The sequence below is a fragment of the Herpailurus yagouaroundi genome, unplaced genomic scaffold (genome assembly GCF_014898765.1).
Source record: "Herpailurus yagouaroundi ecotype Mexico unplaced genomic scaffold, PumYag 195, whole genome shotgun sequence".
Taxonomy (NCBI): domain Eukaryota; kingdom Metazoa; phylum Chordata; class Mammalia; order Carnivora; family Felidae; genus Herpailurus; species Herpailurus yagouaroundi.
The window spans coordinates 15,562,070-15,582,072 of record NW_024412426.1 but is presented as its reverse complement, the minus strand read 5'-3'; the positions used below and the strand labels follow the sequence as shown (position 1 = coordinate 15,582,072).

The following is a 20,003-nucleotide window of genomic DNA, read 5'->3' as shown; positions in this document are numbered from 1 at the left end:
GGGGTAGAGAGAAAGAGAGAGAGTGAGAGAGAGAATCCCAAGCAGCCAGTCCCCAATCCACAGTGCAGAGTCCAACACGAGGGTCGAATCCATGAACCGTGAGATCATGACCTGAGCTGAAGTCGAGAGTCAGCTGCTTAACTGACAGCCACCTAGGCACCCCTCCTTCAGTCCCCATCTTATTTAACCCTTTGCTGACGTTCTCCCTTCTTTACCCTCCCCCCACACACCCAGAACCCACTCCCTCCCTGCACGTATTATGTAGCATCGAGACGTCCATTGCTCAGGCTCTGCTGTCTGTGGTAAGTCAACGATAGGTCTACTCTGCCCCCAGTTTCTGCTGTTGGACATGTGTTTGGGGGCTCTGGGTCCATGGGGGGGAGGAAGGACTTTAGGGTTTATCATCCAAGTTTGTAGTTTGCTCTTTCCCCAAATATCTAAATATACCAGACACATCTCAAACTGCAAGGATTCACATCCTGCCAAAACTCATCACCAGGGCTGCTAGAAAGACACACATTTATCCCATTATTGCAATTTTCCCATTAATGCAATTTTGAGCTGATTATTCTACCTTTGTCCCCTCCCAGCCTTCCTGCATGGTGAAAGATACTGTGCCCAGGTCCGCCTCCTCCATTTCTGGGTTTCTCTCTGGCTTGTTCAGGGGCTAAAGATGAAGAGAGAGAACTGTCTTGCTACCCAGAAAGTTAAGATTTTTTCTCCCCAATTAGAATGCAAATTCCTTTTTATTGCCTGCAGGAGGTAACATAGCACCAGGCCCATTTAGTTGCTTGAGAGCTAGCTAAATGACAAAGCAGGGACTCAAACTCAAACATCTCTGCTCTACATCACATGCTTTCCTCTGTTCCATGGTTTCCATGGCTGGGCTGACGAGAAGGTCCTCTGGGAAAAAGTTATTTTATTATTGTTGTTGTTGTTGTTGTTGTTATTATTGTTATTATTGGATCTGGGGATAAGAGGACAGGGGTGTTCAGAACTAACAGATCTCCCCTGCCCCCTGGCCCAACTGCATGGCCTCCTAGCAAGTACACAAACCCTTCAGTCAAGAAGTGGAGTCTAAGGCCATTTGATGTCTGTGGCAATGTTACCAATAGCTCTGTCCTAGCTTTTGGCAAGGAATCTGATCCTGAGCCCAAACTCAGCCCACGGCCAGGGAAACATGGGACCCAGGACCCCGACTCCTCCACAGTAATTCGGCTGAGAGTAAGGACAGAAAGCCTAAGTAATTTGGATTCTTTTTTATTGACAGCAGTCATGCCACTGAGTCAGTACAACCTGCCAAGGCCCCACACTCAAACTGAGATCTGATCCTGGGTCAGTAGACAGAGGCTTTCATGCATTTTCTAGCATTACAACCCCTTTTTTCCAGTGACCTCTTACACAGAAACCCATTAGGGAAAAGCAGTGGAGGTGGTGGAGACAGGGGTGGGGGTCCCAGAGCCCATCTACGAGGTCTTCCTCCTTGGTCCTCCTCCCATGCCATCACCCTCATCCAGACACTGGACACCCTGGGTGAGGAACAGTCCAAGAGCAGTAGGGCAGCTGGGGGAGGGAGCGGACCGGCAGGAAGGCGGAACAGCACATTTGTTCTGCACAGGGCCCCTGCGAGTGGAGCTACTTTTGTTGTTTAGAGACTAAATAATGGGCCGAGGGATCAGAATGAAGCCTGACACAAGACCTGTCAATGTTTCTAGCATTCATCGCCTTTAAATATTCAAACACCAAGATTCTGAAGGATCTTTGACTTTTCTCTTCATTTTTTTTTTCCAAATGTCAACAAACACTGCTTCTGCTGAGTGAAGAGTCTGGCCTTGCCTTTCCTGATGAGAAACAAAAGAAGGGGAGTGAGAGAGAAGGTGAGGAGAAATGAGGACAAAGGGTGAGGACGCTCAAGTTTCCTGAGAGACCCAGTTTTAGGGAAGGGGGTGGAGGTGGAGAAGCCAGCCCGCTGAAGCCCAGCAGCCCCTCATGCGTTGGGCTGTTCCATCGTACCCTTCATTTTACAGATAAGGAAACTGGGGCTCCAAGAAGTAAATGGAGTTATGTTACATCATAAAGCCAAGTTCAAAAAAAAAAAAAAAAAAGTAAATTGAAACTGGAGCTCACAGTTTCTGGTGCCTGCTTTTCAGATGGCAAATGTTTTCAAAAGGGAAAGGCTGTGCTCACAGACTCAGGGAAAAAAGGACCCACAGACATGAATTAATTCTGTCAGCAAGCACTTATTGAGCCCCTACTGTTTGTCATCCATTGTCCTGTGGGCTGAGGAATAGAGATGAACAAGACACAGTCCCTGCCCCCAAGGAGTCCACAGGCCAGTGGGTGAAGCAGACAGATAATAACCACCACAGTCCAACCTAATAAGTGTCATGGCTGTGCTGTGTATATGTTGCTGTGGGGGTGTCAGCAGGACCAGATACATAATTTATGGGCTTCGGTGCCAAATAAAAATGCAGGGCCTCTGTCAAAAAAAAAATTCTCAGAATTTTAAGATGGTGACAGAAGAGCATTAAACCAAATATGAGGATCTTCTGAGCGTAGGGTCCTGTGTGACTGCTATGTCCATGTCTGTCACATTCCAGTTCACAAAGGAGGTGCTTCTACAGCCTAGTCTGAATGACAAAGAAGTCACCAGCACACGGGAGAGGAAGAACATTCTGGAAAAAGCTAACAGCATGTCTAAAGGCAGGAGGAGGTGGAAACACAGCATATTTGAGAAATGGAACAAGTTCAGTTAGGCGAGAGTAGGAGATAGGGGTGTGAGAGTAACAAGAAATGAAGCTGGCGAGGAAGTAGACCCCAAGGAGCAAGATGCTTTTAAACCATACGAGGCAGTTATCCTATCCGTATTGGTGAGTCATTGAAGCTGCTTGGGGATAGGATCTCATGGGTACTTTGGGGAAAAGCAAAACAAACCACTTGGGCAGCAGGAAGCGTGTGGGTTAGAAGACAGTGGGCCTGGAGTGAGAACCCAAGTTAGGAGGTTGGTGCAATGGCCCTGGCAGGAACCGAAGAAGAATATGCAGATGGCATCCAGATATTGAGGAAAGAGTGTCTGGCTGGAGATGGCGATGGAGATTTAGGGGCCCATCCATGAGGTGGCAGTTGAACTCTTGAGTCCAGAGTTTCCCAGAGTGAGTGAGAATGAGAATGGGTACCAGAGGTAAAGATGTAGGTGGAGGAAAGAGACTTCCAAGGAGGGGGGTTGGAGGTGAGAGGATGATCAAAGGAGCAAACCACATGACTCCAGAGACAAGAGTTTCAGGGGCGGATAGAGCAGCCAAACTTGTAAATTAATCCAGGGGTAGGGTAAAGACTACAGCATCTGAGATAGCTGAGGGGAGCGACAGAGGGTGAAACGTCTGAGGATGCAGACGTAGTCGGTGGCTGTTTCCCAGGCAGTGGCGGCCCAGAAGAGCACAAGGACGTTAAAGGCTCTGGCTCTGCGTCTCCACCTGCCGCGTGGCTGGACGCCTGCCTCCCCCAGGTTCTCAGGGGGGCCCCAGGGGCCTGAATCACTGATTGTCCCTAGAACCGGAGCAAAGTAGCCCCTCTTTACACCTGGTCCTTCGTGGCCGCCATGTGCCCCCACAAGGGCCAGCAGAGGCCACATCTGAGGTTGGGGAGGACACTGAGGTGTGCAACTGCCCCACGGCCACCCTCCTTCATCTCCACAGACACTGACCCAGTCACTCACCCCACGGCCAGCCACGCCGTGGCCTCTGCAGCTGCCCAAGCTGTTTGTACAGAGGTGACAGACACTATTGCCATCAACCTTGATATTCTCTCATGAGGCCCCAAATAGGAAGACCTCCTCCATCTTGCTTGTTAGAACTCAATAGCACTTTTATTTGACTTTCTCTCCCAGAATAATAAATGGCTCATCTGTCTTAGAACTTAGTACAAGTTTCCCAGAAGGACCTGCTTAGGTATCAATGAGCAAGGTCCATACGGCATCCCAGGTAAAACCCTCGGGCAGTAAGACTAAGTCCCCCTCCAAGTCTCAAAGAGCTCCTGCTGCATTAAGTACATGGCCTAGGAGATCGTGGTCCAACACAAAGTTTTCTTTTGTTAAGTTCCTACTGTGTGCCATTGTTTCACATTAATTATCTCATTTCCCTCTCAGTTCATGCCAATGAGGTAGGTACTAGCATTGTCCTATTTCCCAGAAGAGGTAAAGCAGAACAGCCAATGACTGTATGACAGTACAAAGAACGTTCCGGTCCTCTACTCTGGGGGAGGAGGCCTTTACACACTCTTTTGTACTTTTCAATATCTCAGGCAATAGCTTCTATAAATTCAATATATTCTGTATGTTCAATAGCTTCTGGCCTTGCCTCTCTCCAAAGATAGCACTGTAAGATGGATTGACCAATGGGATCCTCTCTCATTCTTGGCTTCATATCCGCGGGCTACCAGATTGTGGAAAGGGAGTGGGACAGGCCAAACTGGCCATGTTCCAAGGCTTCCAAAAGAGGTATCCCTCCTGACCCTCAACAGAGAATATATGTGGCCTCAGTCCCACGAAAGTTTCCTGCTGTTCTCTGAGAGCACACACGTGCATGCATGCATACACACACACACAACACCAACCTCCTCCTTACTGAGTAAAAACCCATATCCCCTGCACAGAGATAAACCACAGATGGAACCCACATCGTATTTGAAAATGCAAGCCAGTCGTCCACACTGGCTCTGGCTTATTTACAGCTGGCATTGCTTCTGATTTGGCCTCCATCCATTCTGACAAGCTGATGCCCATGCCGTATCTGTTGGCTAAATATTTTTTATATCAGCCTTGATTCTGGAGACAATGAGGCCCAGACAAGTTAAGTAATATGCCTATAGACCCTCAACTGTCAAATGGCAGAGCCAGCATTCATAACCAGCCCTTATCTAACTGCACATCCCAGTGCTATTAGCCCCAACGTTCCATACATTAGGACTCTCTCTGACCGGATGCCTATTGGGTTGCCATGTAGATGGACCCCTAGTGGTCCACCCAAACATGCTTGATGATAAAAATTCAAAGCAGACCCTGTTTGGAACCTTGGCTATGCAGATTAAAAAATAATAACTCTAAGGAAAGGCAAATGGTGAATCCCATTTCTACTAATCTTATAAATTTCAGAGAAGCCATCTAGGGAGAATGAGCCAGGGTTTTTTCCCCTCTGAACTGGATCACTAGTTCCTGGGAAATGCCCATAAATCAACATGCTTTCAGTTTCCAGGACTTTACTTATGTTACTGTATGGCTTTAAAGTCCTCATCTTGTTAGCAGGTGACCCTCATGAGTTGAGGGCAGTGCACCAGCCTAAACACAACCCAGATGCGAGACACTACATTGAAACACATGCAAATAACCATCCTTCTGCTCTCCTGTGAAATAATGTTCAGGAAGCACTAAGCAAGCCACAGGTGTTAAGGCAGCATTGCCCCACCAGCACCATGGGCTGGAGAGGCTGGGAACAACAGGTGCCTTGCTTCCCACACTTCCCCAAACCATTAAGACAGTGGTTCTCAAAGTGTGGCCTGTGCCAGTGGCAGCAGGATCACCAGGAAACTTGTAAGAAATGCAAATGCTGTCCCCCCTCCCATAACTGCCGAATACGTGTTTTAGCGGGCCCGCCCACTGATTCTGATGTGCACTAAAATTTAAGAGCCACTGCACTAGAGGTCTCAAAGACTCAAGATTGTGAGAGTCTGTCCCTTTTTGCCTAAGAGAACTTAGGAATCACCCGCCGTTAAAGAGAAACATTTCTTTAAAAAAAAAAAAAAAAAGTGACTTAGCAAAAGGATGAATTTCAGAGTTCAGAGTATGAACCTGGAATTATATCACAGCTCAGCCACTTACTAGCCATTTGGCCTTGAGGACATCACTTAATGTTTCTCAGAATTAATTTCATCAGCTATAAAATGAAAATCATAAACCTAGCACAGTGCCTGGCATACAGAAGGTGCTAAATAAAAAATAACTGTTACAAATGATGTTTCATCTCAATCAGCAACTGAGCACAATAGCCAGCCGCTATCAAGTACCTCTGTCCCCAGTAGGTAGACTACAGGGAACATCCATGCAAGGAGAGGGATAACTCCCTGGGGAGGGGCAGGACAGACTCCTCCACCCCCACCTGGAGACCCAGGTCAGGGAGTTTCCAAGTTCAATGAGCTCTGTTTGTGTTCAGGGAGAATAACAGGATCACAACGATCTCATCAGCACAGTTGGAGAGCAACAAATATGAAGCCCAGATCCAGATCTGCAGGCACAGAATGTCACCAAGGAAAAGCTGCCTCGCTCCTTCATGACAACATTCCCCCAAGAAACCATTGCTTGGAGAAACTTCAAGTTCTGTGCTGAAGTGCAGTGCAAAGCTAAACAAGACTCTGAAATGCAAATGTCTTGTCAGCACAGAGCAGAGCAAGTTTTTATAAGGTAGATAAACCTAAGGAGCCCCAGCTCCCATCTTCCCTGGAGAGAAGGGATAGAGGACAGGACAGGAGGCAAAGAATCAGGGGCAGAGTGGACACCTGGCACAGCATCAGAAGGTAGGAGATGAGTGAATATTATTTATAGTAGAGTTTCTAACTACTCAGTGATGTGTATGATTCACTCATTAAAATGCAGATTTGTATTTAGCAAATCTGGGATGGTGCCTGAGACTCTGCATTTCTACAAGAGGAGAAAATTGGGCTAGATAACAAGAATTTTTTAAATACTTTCATACACACACACACACACACACACACATATATAAAGCTGGGTTTTTTATTTTTTTATTTTTTTTTTCAACGTTTATTTATTTTTGGGACAGAGAGAGACAGAGCATGAACGGGGGTGGGGCAGAGAGAGAGAGGGAGACACAGAATCGGAAACAGGCTCCAGGCTCTGAGCCGTCAGCCCAGAGCCCGACGCGGGGCTCGAACTCACGGACCGCGAGATCGTGACCTGGCTGAAGTCGGACGCTTAACCGACTGCGCCACCCAGGCGCCCCAAAAGCTGGGTTTTTTAAACACTTATGCATAGTGGGGTGCAGAGAGAGAGGGAGACAGAATCTGAAGCAGGTTCCAGTCTCTGAGCTGTCAGCACAGAGCCCAATGCAGGGCTCGAACCCATGAACCATGAGGTCATGACCTGAGCCGAAGTCAGATGCTTAACCAACTGAGCCACCCAGGTGCCCCTAAAGTACTTCCTAATTTCAGTTCTTTTTTAAACATTCATTTGTGGGGCGCCTGGGTGGCTCAGTTGGTTAAGCGTCCGACTTCAGCTCAGGTCATGATCTCACGGTCTGTGGTTCGAGCCCCGCGTCGGGCTCTGTGCTGACAGCTCAGAGCCTGGGGCCTGTTTCAGATTCTGTGTCTCCCTCTTTCTCTGACCCTCCCCTGTTCATGCTCTCTCTCTGTCTCAAAAATAAATAAATGTTAAAAAAAAATTTTTTTAAATAATAAACATTCATTTGTTTATTTATTTGGAGAGTGGGGAGGGGCAGAGAAAGAGAGAATCCCAAGCAGGTTCCATGCTCAGCACAGAGCCTGATGCAGGGCTCGATCCCAGGACTACGAGATCATGACCTGAGATGAAATCAGGAGTCAGATGGTTAACCGAATGAGCCACCCAAGCATCCCAAGAAGATTATTTTTGATGGGCTGGAGAAAGAGGAAAATTTATCAATGCTGGAAACTTAATAAATTCTGTCTCCTTGCATAGGAACATGTCCTAGCACTATGCTTCATACAATGTATTGCTTAATAAAACGAAGGATAAATTATAAAATAGTTTGTAGGAAAAACACTTGCAAATTAAATGTTACCATCATAATCATCACCATGTTACCCTGGGCTCTCCCTGGCATGTTGTATTTAAGAGTGCCAATCAGTCCTCATCTATTCAACATTCTAAGGCTCTCAAGACCTCAAAATGAGCCCTAATTTTAGCCCAGAATTTACCCTGAGCCCACACTATTGTTTATTCCATAAATATTTGTGCCTAAAGCTAAGCAGAATAATTTTTGGCAATGTTACTCTACATATTTTTCATTTCTGGTGATTTGGTGGCTTGTGTTGCCCAGCAGCCCTCCATCCTCATAGACTGAGTTACCCATGATGTGGGGTGGGATGGAGTAGAAGAGAGAACAAGGAATTAAATTTTCCAAGAAGACTTTGACGTTCAAGTTCAATTTTTTAAGTTCACAGAGAAGACAATAATCTTGAGAGCCCTGGTTTTCCAATGCGAGAACTTGGCACTTGAGACGATGAAAGAGTCTTTCTGACTTCTGTAGAGTAGGCAGGATGGAGACATGAGGTGGGAGCAGTTTACCTCCACTGGAGGGGGAGAAGCTCAAGGAAAATCACGGAGTAGAATTTTGTGGCATGAGTGTCCTGATTGGACTCAGCCTATCCCTTCTGGGGCACCTCTCCAGGTGGTTGCTTACAGAATTCCAAGTGGAAAGAAAGGCCCCCTGTCATGAGTTCATAGGGCATTGGTCAGGGTCACTTGTTCTGAACCAGAAGGACAGGCCACACATTACATGGGCTGCAGATATGGAGGTCACCAATGCAGTGAGAACAGAGGGTAGTGCTCCCAAACCTGGTAGGACCAACTGCTCCACCTCAGAGGCCAGCCAGGACCAGAAGCCCGAACACAAACCAGACAGGAACCGTCCTCCCTCTCGCTGACATGATTCCATAACTCCTTCCTGCAGGGAGTGCCACCCCAGGCAGGAGAAGAGAGAACACTTGATGAGGGATAAGGATGCCAATAGAAAGTTTGAATTTAAAATAAGTGAGTTTGGGTGCACCTGGATGGCTAGGTCAGGTTAAGGTCCAACTCTTGATCTCAGCTCAGGTCATGATCTTGCAGTTCATGGGTTCGAGCCCTGCCTCAGGCTCTGCACTGGCAGTGCAGAGCCTGCTTAGGGTTCTTTTTCTCTCCCTGCCTCTCTGCCCTTCCTTCACTCTCACTCTCTCAAAATAAATAAATAAACTTCAAAAAAAGTAAAATAAATAAGTTCGTTTTTACTGTCTGGGTAGTGAAAAAAGACTACAAATCGAGACAGAATTTGACTAAGCTACCTTTAATTGTCAGGAATAAGTATTTTCACTATAGCAAAAAAAAAATGATGCCTAGTGACAGTTTTAAGAAAATAACAGTACAGTTAGCACATCTGAGTTGTGACTAAGTTTCAGACCCACTACAAGTCTCGGTTTTGGGCAACAGTAAGAGCAAAACAGATCAAATCTGTACTCCCCTATGCAGTCTACAGTTCAGTGGGAAGGCAGTGGTTAAATAGGCAATCCAACAGATAAAATACAAGACAACTGTTGTGCTCAGTGCTATGAAGGGAAACTACAAGGAGGAAAGGAAGACCGCTTTCCCAAATCCTCCTGCCTGCCCATCTTGATGCCAGAAATTCAGCATCTAGACATGAATTCTATTGGTTCACCATCACTTTCTCCAAAGACTTGTGGAAGGAGTTGCTCGTGAACTTGCTAACCTTTGCATTTTGAGAGTTTAATAATTGTCATTCTGTTCAAAAGATCAAAAAGAGGAAGGCTCCAAAAGTCTAGTAGGGGACGTAGGGAGGAGCAAGCAGTGGGGACCCCGTAGTAGCTGGGAGCAGGAAGTGGGCAGCATATGGGGAGGAGCACGTAGGAGGATCACTCACCCGGGAAACTGCGGAGGAACCCAGGGGGTTTGCAGGGATGGGGATGAAGGGAGGAATAGGGGGAATAGTGGGGGGGGGGGGGGAGGCAGGGGGTCACAGGCAGGAGCACATAGGAATGGAGGGAAGAATGGGGGTGGGGGGGAAGGCAGGGGGCACAGGCAGGAGTGCATAGGGATGGAGGTTTTCACAACAAACTTGCTTGGCAGTCTTGCCCAGGGTTGCTCCGCCCTGTACAAAAGCATTTGGAGCTTAGCAGAAGTTTAACATGATCCTGTGAGTATGGTCTGATGCCTGCACTAGGGCAGTATAGAGATCACCTAGATGTCAGGTTAGCTGGGACACCTGGAAAGAAGTTTAGTCTCTTTTCTAGACTCAAGGGACCTCAGCTTTCATCTTAGGGCCCAGTGGGAAGCAGGGTCCTTCTTCCAATGAGGACAGGAGACCCGGTTAGCCAGAAATCCCTCTCACTTCCAGGAAGGAGTATGGCATTGTAGTTAAATCCATTGCTCTGATGTCCAGCAAAATTCAGACTCAGCCACTTACCAAATGAGGGACTACGGGTGAGCTATTTGACCTCTCTGCACCATCACTTTCTCGTCTGTGAAATGGAAACAATAAATGTAGTTATCTCCTCATAAGATCAAACGAGACACCCTTATGCAGCATGCTTTTTACAGTTACCTGCTACTCACTGGAGTTCAGAGAGAGGCAATGGTGTGAGGCTGGTCGCGGCCATCCGGACAGGTGTTCGCCAGCATCAGCATCACCTGGATGCTTGTTACACCTGGACTCCACCCCAGACCTATGGAACCAGAATCTCCAGGAATCTGTATCTTAACAAACTTTCCAGGTGACTTTTATGAACCCGGGTTTGAGAAGCATGACTCCATGATCACAGATAGGCCTGAAGTCATCCATAGTGTGTGAGTAAAGCACTGGGGGAGGGGCATGGGTGTTGAATTCTTGCTGGCAGAGTATCTTATGCAAGTCTTTTCTTCTCCAGAGGCAGTGATAAGATTGATGAGAGCACCCCATCATGTGCCTGAAAGGGCTTTGCAACACATCAAACAACGTGAGCATGGAAGAGATTGTGATTCTTATCGCCACATTTGTAATAGGGTTTTTTAAAGGGAAAACAGCCAAGTCCTTGGCTTTCCTTCCCCTGCTCTTGGCAAAACCTCCTACTGCTCTAGGAGGATTGCAAGAACATTGACCCAGAATTCCCTGCATGTTTCCTGGGAAAAGCAAGCTAACTCTGACAGCTAAAACTGCTACACGGTGTATCATAAGATCCCTGCAGCTCAGACCCGACAGCTATTCCCTCCGGTTTCTGGCCTGCACAGCTGGCCCACAACGGTGGGGCTTTCTGTGCCTTGGGAGCTTTCTGCTGATGGAGGATAGCTTCCAGGTAGCCCCAGGATTTGAATCAAGACCAATAAGTGGGTAAAAGCTACAAAGAGTCGGGTTTCATGCCCAAGTAAGGAAGAACTTTGCAGGGATCAGAGCTGCCCCAAAGTGGCCTAAGCTTCCCTAGTAGGTGGCAAGTGAGATCCCTGACCGAGGAGATGGTCACTCACAGGCCAGTGACCCTTTGGCGGGGCTATTTTATCCTTTGTCTTCTTACCGAGGTCTAGGAGCAGTGTGCTCTGCCTGATACCTGAGAAGCCTTCTTCAAAACATCCCTAAATCCCTTCTTTCGTTCAGCTGGTATTTGCTCATCACCTACCACAAGTCAGGCGCTGGCCTACACACTCAGGATGAAGGGCCTTGCTCTCGGTTTAGACTAGGTGAACAAGGCAGGCCTCTCTGCGCAAGTGATGTTGTAGGCTGAGATCTAGATCACAAGCAAGCGCCAGAAGTGGGAAAATTATGTGGACGAGCACATCCGGCCAAGGGAACAACTGGTGTAAAGCAGGTCCTGATGCAGGAGTCCTGGAGCACAGTCAGTGGGGGCAAACCCCAAGAGAAGGCAGGGAGAGACCAGATCCTGTATGGAAGGCCTTATTAGCCAGCGTATGGGGTTTGGAGGGGTTTTTCTTCTGTTTTTTCTTTCTCTACTGCAGCACTTAAACAGGCCTGCTGACTGCCAGCATCATTGAAATTTCTTTGTTGAGCACCTACTTCCTGCTACAAACGTCAGGAAACCAAGGTCCTGTCCTCCCCCAACCAGCTGCTACTTCCTCTAAACACCGAGGAGCCTGGCCTTTGCTTTCAGCATCTTTCTTCACTAAGTATCATTGAAAAACTTGGATCTGACAGCCAACTGCTTACTTTCTGATCCACCAGCTGGTTACAGAACCAACATCCTTTTTCTTCTTTTATCTGTCTTTTCCCTGTGATGAAACACAGGTGCAGAGTGGATACAGGTCCAAATACAACCAGGAAAGAACAAACTCAGTCTCTCCAGGGGAGGGGGGTGGGTCAGGGGGCGCCAATGTAGCACAGTGGTTAAGGCACAGGGTCTGAGCCCCAATACAGGTTCCTTCTCACTTGCCAGCTATGTGACCTTAGGCAGGCCATCTCTCAGAGCCTCAGTTTTGCCATATGTAAAATAAAGATAATGATAGTCCCTACTTCACAGGCGGGTGAGTACGGACTGATTATTTTACAAGTAAAGAAATTAGAGCAGAGGCTGATTCTTAGTGAGTGCTTAAGAAGCATAAGGCCTTATTTGGCCCAGTCATTGGCTTTTTGTGAATGTTAGCATTTGTTCCACACCAAACGCATATTTGTTGAATATCTACTATGGGCCAGGCATTGTGCTAGGCGTGGCTTCACAGCTTTGGTCTAGAAGTCATACAACCTGACTCTTTTGCAAGGAGTCAGGTGACCAAGGATCAGCCTCGTCATCTCTGAAGTCCTCAGGTCTCTTGCCCCGAAAGGAGTGCACTGGGATCACATGACTTCTGAGGCCCTTCTGATCCTGGCTTGACAGAGTGACTGTCCTCAGGAGGATGCAGCCTTCAATCCTGCCCAGATGGGGCTGACCCCCCAGTCATTCACATCCACCGGTCCCGGTGTGTGAGCACATGCCCTGGAGAGAAGCAGGCCTGATCACTGTCTTGTGTTCGCCATAAAATATTGATTAGGGAATTTAAAATTTCGAAATGATTTAGGAGCCCCGAGACGGGGACGTAATGTGCTGTGCCCAGCTGCGTTATGAGCCATCTATCTCCTGTCAGCAAGCAGCACGATACTGACAGAATCAATACAAACGTGTCTGAAGAAAAGCTTAACTCATTTCCTTTCTCCAGGGGCAGTGGTTGGAATGGGTCAGCCTTGGGAGATCAGCACTGAAGCTGGAGCCTAGACACCCATCTGCCAGGTGCAGGGAAGGCAAGACTGTTGGGGTACTGGCTAGTCTCACTTTCTCCATTGGCTGCTACATGTATCTCTGCTAATACATCAGGAAAATTAATAAATCTAGAGCTTACATTCTCTCCTTTCCTTTTCTAAGGTTTTAAATAGGATCTCTGGGCTGTGTCCTGAAGGGAAAATAATAATAATAGCTACCAAGAATCTTTATTTAGCATCAAGAATCTTCTAAGAATCATCTTACTTCTCAGAGCCTCAGTTTCCTTATTTGTGAAAGGAAGAGAATGATCACACTGTCTCACGGGGTTGATGCCAGATTAAAGCAGAGGCGCTGTGATTGTACTTAATGCCACTGACTTCTATATTCTAAAGTGGTTAGGGCACCTGGGTGGCTCAGTCAGTTAGGCATCTGACTCGGTTTCTGCTCAGGTCATGATCTCATCATTCGTTAGATCAAGCCCCGCGTTGGGCTCTGCACTGGTAGTGTGGAGCCTGCTTGGGATTCTCTCTCTCTTTCTCTGCTCCTCCCTTTCTGTCTCTCAAAATAAATAAATAAACTTAAAAAAAATTTTTTAATGGTTAGAATGACAAATTTCATGTTATGTATATTTTACCACTATAAAAAAAAAAAAAGAAGAAGAAGAACCTAACAAGGTTAAAGCAGAGAAACTATAGTGCATAGTACATAAAAGGTTCTCCCAAAATGGCGACTATTGACAAGACTGGGGGGCAAAGTGTAACAAGTGATGTGTCCAAGGTAACAAGTTTCAAAACCACAGAGCTGGCATCTGAACCCAGGTCTCCTGATACTATAACAGAAGCACTGTCCTTCCAGCTACACTGTGCTACAGGAGACAGAGCAAGTGTGTTACAGGAATCTTCTGCATCCTTCTTTGCCAGGTTCTCCTACTTCCTGACCAGCATCCCAGATGCAGGTCCTACATTCCTCAGCAAGGTTAATAAATATGTCACTCCCAGCAAATGGCTTTGCTCCTTCCTGCCTCACACGTGGTTCTATGCACCTGAAACATTTATTAAACCCACTGAGAAGCTTGAATAAGAATTTAATTTTTCTAGCTAAACAATGGTGTGTGCAGCAGGCCAAGAGAATTACTTGTTTAATCTTACCTTTGCATGCCTACTCAGTTTCAGGGGGTTGTCTTACCCCAGGAACAGCGTGACATCTCAGAATCTAGGAGACTAATTAGCACATCCGTAAAGGACCTATTTACTACATAAAGGAAGAACCAATCTGTAGGTCTTTGTAACTCAGGATTTTTTGTGTGTGTGATAAATTTATCTTCCTAAGGACATATATACACTAAAGCCACTTTTCCCCAAGGCAGTGTTGACCCCCTCACGGTGCAGAGTACAGACCTACTCTCTGTTTTCTCATCCTAAGGCTTAAATTCTAGAATCTTTGTGTGGCTTTTGTTTATCATATCTTACCTTTTATTCAACCCCTTCCTGTAGTCTATCATTTATCACGATTATTGATTGAAAAAGCACTTTTTGGGCCCCTACGACAGGCCAGGCAATATGTACCATATGGAGAGATAATAAAGGCAGAGTTCTTGCCCATAGAAAACTAACGGTCTAGCAGAAAAGACAAACGTGAAAAGAAAAGAGCATAACTTAGTATTTGAAGTGTGACTCAGGGGTGCCCGTAGAGGGGACAGTTTATTCTCCTGGAGGGCCAGGAACAACATCAAGACCGAGTAACTTGAAATGCATATTCATGCTAAGCATGAAGGACCCAAGTAGACTGAGTGAGGAAAAGCATTCTAGAAGGCACATGGCCAGTGGCATGGAGCCGAAGAACAGGATAGCTGATTAGAGAACTGAGTGTAGTTTGTCAAAGCTGGAGCATAGAGTGTGGGTACGGATGATGGGGGTGTAGATGGGGGGCCCAAAACTGTTGCTTTGGTTGTGAGCAGCCAGAAGATCTGAGCAGACATTTTTCCAAAGAAGACATACATATTGGCCAATGGGTACGTGAAAAAGTGCTCAACATCACCAATCATCAGGGAAATGCAAATCTAAACCACAATGAGGTATCGCTTCTCACCTATTAGAATGGTTATTATTAAAAAGATAAGAAATAACCATTATTGGTGACGATGTGGAGAAAAGGAAACCCTTGTTGTTGGTGCAAATGTAAATTGGTGCAGCCGCTATAGAAAACAGTAAGAAGCTTCCTCAAAAAATGAAAAACAGAAGTACCCTACGATCCAGTAATTCTACTTCTGGGTATATATCTGAAGAAAACAAAAACAGTAATTTGAAAAGATATGTGCTCCCTATGTTCACTGCAGCATTATTTACAATAGCCAAGATATGGAAATTACCTAAGTATCCATCAGCGAATGAACAGGTAAAGAAGACAGAATATTATATGTCCATTAAAAAATAATGAGAGCCTGCCATTTGTAACAGCATAATGAAACTCAAGGGCATCATGCTAAGTGAAATAAGTCATTCAGAGAAAGACAAATCATACAGAGAAAGACAAATACTATATGATCTCACTTAAATTTGGAATTTAAAAAGAAGAGAAAAAACCCACAAATAAAAAAAAACCCAAGCTTGTAGATATAGAGAACATATTGGTGGTTGCTAGAGGTGTGGGCAGATGGAAGAAATAGGTGAAGGAAGTGAAAGATACAAACTTCCAGTTAGAATATAAGTAAGTCTTAGGATATAATGTACAGTATGGTTAATAGTATTGTATTGCATTTTTGAAAGTTGCTAAGAGAGTAGATCTGAAAAGTTCTCATCACAAGAAAAATAATTGTAATTATGTAAGGGTACAAATGTTAACTAGACTTATTATAGTGATCATTTCACAGTGTGTACAAATATGGCATAATTATGTTGTACACCTAAAACTAACATAATGTTACACATCAGTTTTACCTCAATTTAAAAAAATGATCTGTTAGATTCTATTATTGTTCTCAATTGTTCCCTCTCCCTTTTTATAAGAAATATGCATCCCTTTCTACCGCCAAACAACATCAATTTACAAAGACTCCTTGCGAAAGAAATATATTCCTTGCCCCCACTGACCACTGGCCACATGAGACTTCCTTTAGCCAACTCAGTGTGAACCAAAGTGACACGTGCCACATTCTACAGAAGAACCACCGTGTGATTCAGCCATGTCTCTTTTTCATTTTCCATAAGAACTGTTATCCCAGATGGTGGCTGTTTCTTCAACCTAGTTAAAGGAAGAATATATTTGTTGTAGGAGCAGTGCCCTTCCAACCCACAGACGATATGAAATGTGATCAAGAAATAAACTTTTGTTGTAAGCCACTGACATGTGGGGGTTGCTTGTTACTGCAGCCTAAGCTAATGGAAACTGCCTAACAGAAGGCTCCAAGAAACAGGCAAATGGAGCTTTAATGTTTAAAACTCTGCCAACCAGAATGGAAGTTGTGGACAAATGACTAAAGGAAAAGGGGCATTCATTCTCCCAAAGTCACAGTCCATTTCAAACATGACACCATTTCCTCTCTTGCATTCACTGCACAAAATCTCAGAGTTCTCACAAAAGACCTTTGATCATCATCTTTCTACTAGGGGACAGACACTAGTAGGGTCTCCAAATTCTCTAAATTGAAATTATTCAATTAAAGTCTAATACCAAATAGATCTAGGAAATTAGATGGAGCTAGCTGATTTCGTGCTTCCAGTTTTTTTTTTTTTCATTTCCAAACCTGATGGTTTCCATCTGTAAAACACCAAGGCAGTAGACCATCTGCCACTTAAGTTTCTGCAGTAGTACTTAAAGCAGACAATGCTTTTTGCCTGAGGAAAGTTATCTTCCTTCTTGTGTTAGCTTATCCAAGAGAGACAAAGATAGAGTTCTGGTGTTATTCAGAGGAAGACATTGCTACAAGGGTTTTCACAGATTATTCGAGCTTCCTTTTTAGAGATGAGAAAATTGAAGGCATAATGTGACTTATACATAGCATGTGGCACATAATAGGTACTCAATAAATAACTATTGAGTAAATGGATGAATTACAAACTGAATGAATGAATGAATGAATGCTCACCCAAATAGCTGATGGCAGGACTGGTCCTAATTAGGCCTAGTATACCATGTCAAATGCACTTTTCCCTAGGATGAATTGTGTTTTCCCATTCATTCATCCATTCAGTCAATATCCAAATTGTATTTTGCTGCTCCTGTGTGCTAGATATAATGCTGTACATTGGGGAGGAGAAAGATGGCTTGGGCAGGTCACAGCCTCTGCCCTCCAAGAGCCCTGGTCTAATGTGAGCTCCTCACCAGCCTAACTTCCTCACCAATACCACCTTTGCATTCTATTTCTTTAATTCTTCAATCATCCTCCCCTTCACAAAGGAAATGTTTCTATGGGTTTGCTAGTAGTTATGAAGTGGCAATTGTCACACTTTGGGACCTCTGGATCTTTTTACATTCTTAAGCAATTATCATAGACCCCAAAAGGCTTTTGTTTAATGTAGGGGGTTTTTTTTTGTTCATCTTCCATAATAACTGTTAACGCTAACAATATTTACCATATTTAAAAGTAAAAATAAGAAATTTTTGATATATGTATTGATTTATTCATTTAAATATGACTATAGTAAACCCACATGTTAACATAAATATCATTTTTCTTTTTGAAAAATTGTATTTTTCAAATAAAAATTATTTCAGTAAAAAGAGTGGCAATGTTTTACATTTTGTCAAATATCTTTAATGCCTAGCTTAAAGAAAAGAACTAGATTCTCATGTCTGGTTCTATCTTTCATCTCTTGTGACACCACATGTCTTGTAGCCTTTGGAAAATTCCATGGTACACTAAGAATATGGAAAGTAGAAATAATAAACAATGCCATAATATTGTTTTGAACATAGTTTCAATCTCAGGGACTCGCTAAGTGGTCTTAAGGACATCCCCCAAATCCCTGGACCACACTTAGAGAACCATTGTCCCAAAGACAATTTAATCTTCCTTTCAATTGGGGATAAGGGGAGGAAGGAAATTGGAAAGTTAAAAGGGAAAGGAAAATGCTAAGGGACCTGGGTGTGTTAAACCTCTGAACAGATGCCCATTTAGGATAGAGAGTCAAGGTGGAACATGGTTCCCCCCGTAACCACTTAATTATTTTTTTAAGGTTAGACAGCAACTCCCCAGGAACATTTAATACTCTTTACATCAGGCCCCATGAAATTTAAGGCAGGGTCATTGCTATACCAGTGTTTCTCCTCCATTAATCCTGTTTCATCCTCTTGAGGACCAAATGACTTACAAGGATAAAGCAAGTTGTTTTAAAGGAAAAGGTACAATCAATTACCCATACACCAATCCCATGTCAAATAAATAAATGTCACCTTTACACTAGTGAAGACAAGAATAATATACCCCCAAAACATGTCTAAGCCTATGAAACCTTTCTTTTGTGTATATATTACTCAAAGGGTAACTCATTGTAGGAAAAAAGGATTTATGGGAAGTTATAAAAATATGCAAAATGCATAATAAAAATAAAAACAAAAATAGTAACATTAAAAAAAAGAAATAACATCTAACAGTAACACGAAGCCATGGAATGATAGGAGAGAAAAATGCAAGATTAAAAGACACGCACAATGATCTAAATCATTTAAATTTGAGGTCCTGATTCCTATAAACCCGAGCAAAGGAAGAAACACAATTAGCTACAAGAAAATATATGCTAACTTTATCTAACATAGCTTTACTGGCACTGAAACTGTGGGTTCTCATAGAGGTGGACAGTAAATGGCATAGAGAAAATACATTTCTTATAACCTCCCTCAATACAAGCTGAGGCCATAACAGAAAGGCCTTTAGGCCACAAATTTAATATCTGTAATATATTGAGAGTCTCATGATTCTCAGTAATTCCTAAACTTGTACAAAGGTTTCTGGTGGCTTTTCACCTTCAGTGACTCACATCCACACTCCCTAGGCCGGCATTCAGAGCTACAACCTAATTTCCTGAAGTTATCTCTTACTGCACACATACTCAAACCCTCTACCCTAGACAGACGGCTATAGTCACCCCTTGAAACTTGATTCCTGCCTCCACACTTTTGTCTATGCCCTGTCTCCCACGGAGTGTGTGCCTGGTAGGTATTTGTTACTTCAGGGCTTTTGCCATGATCAGAGAAATACAGATGAGTAACCTCTCTTCCCTTTAAGCTCTTTCTCATTCATTTTTGTTGGTTGGTTTAGTTTTGTTGTTGTTTCAGGAAGAAGAGAATGAAATGGAACAAGTCATGTGGACCAGAGTACCACATCTATGATTCATTTAGTGTCTCCACACAATATACCCACCCACCCCTTTCCCTTTCCTATCCTATCCCTATCCTATTCCTATCCTATCCCTAGTTCACTGATTAAGTTCCATGAAAAGTCATTCATTCCATCATTTATCCATTCAACAAAGATTTAAGAGTCAGGTGCCGTTCTGAGCTATGGGGATATAGCAGTGAGTGAGGAAGACATAACCCCAGCCCATGCAGACAAAACACAAGTAAACAAAGAAATTGCAAGCAATAATTGATGCTATAAAAGCCAAAACAAGGTACTGAGAATGAAATTAGCACTTGGGATAGGGGAGTCAAGGAAAGCATCCTTGAAGAGTGATATTTCAGCTAAGACCTAAAAGAACAAGAGGAAGTTGTTACAGGAAAAGGGGGAAAGAGCATTCAGATGACTAAATATGAGGCAATTTTCTCATCTGTTAAATAAAAGAATAACAGTTCCTGTCTTACGTGGGTGATGGGAGAATTTAATGTGTTAATCCATGGAAAGCACTTAGAACTGACTAGGCTCATAATAAATGCCATTAAATTAGTGATGTAAATTACCATTCCTGGCAAAGGGGTCAGCATGTGCAAAATCCCTGGTGTGTAAGGGAGTATGATATGTTCAATGGATTAAAAGAAGGCTGGCATGACTGGAGCATGGTTAATAAAGATGAAAACATTGAAAACATAGTATG

The 20,003-nt window shown here is 44.2% G+C and overlaps 1 long non-coding RNA gene across 3 annotated transcripts in view; it reads left to right on the top strand.

The window, feature by feature from the left end:
- Positions 1-13,232, top strand: part of LOC121011892 (uncharacterized) — a 13,645-nt gene extending 413 nt beyond the window's left edge. The window contains exons 2-9 of one of the 3 annotated variants that reach the window (XR_005781840.1): positions 235-302; positions 1,824-1,877; positions 6,204-6,564; positions 10,155-10,240; positions 10,358-10,603; positions 10,684-10,752; positions 12,935-13,030; positions 13,138-13,232. This is a non-coding gene — a long non-coding RNA (uncharacterized LOC121011892). Of the gene's footprint in view, positions 1-234; positions 303-1,823; positions 1,878-6,203; positions 6,565-10,154; positions 10,241-10,357; positions 10,604-10,683; positions 10,753-11,743; positions 12,076-12,934; positions 13,031-13,137 lie in introns of those variants that run through there. The other 2 variants (XR_005781838.1, XR_005781839.1) reach the window with 2 other exon arrangements.
- The last annotated feature ends 6,771 nt before the right edge of the window (positions 13,233-20,003 follow it).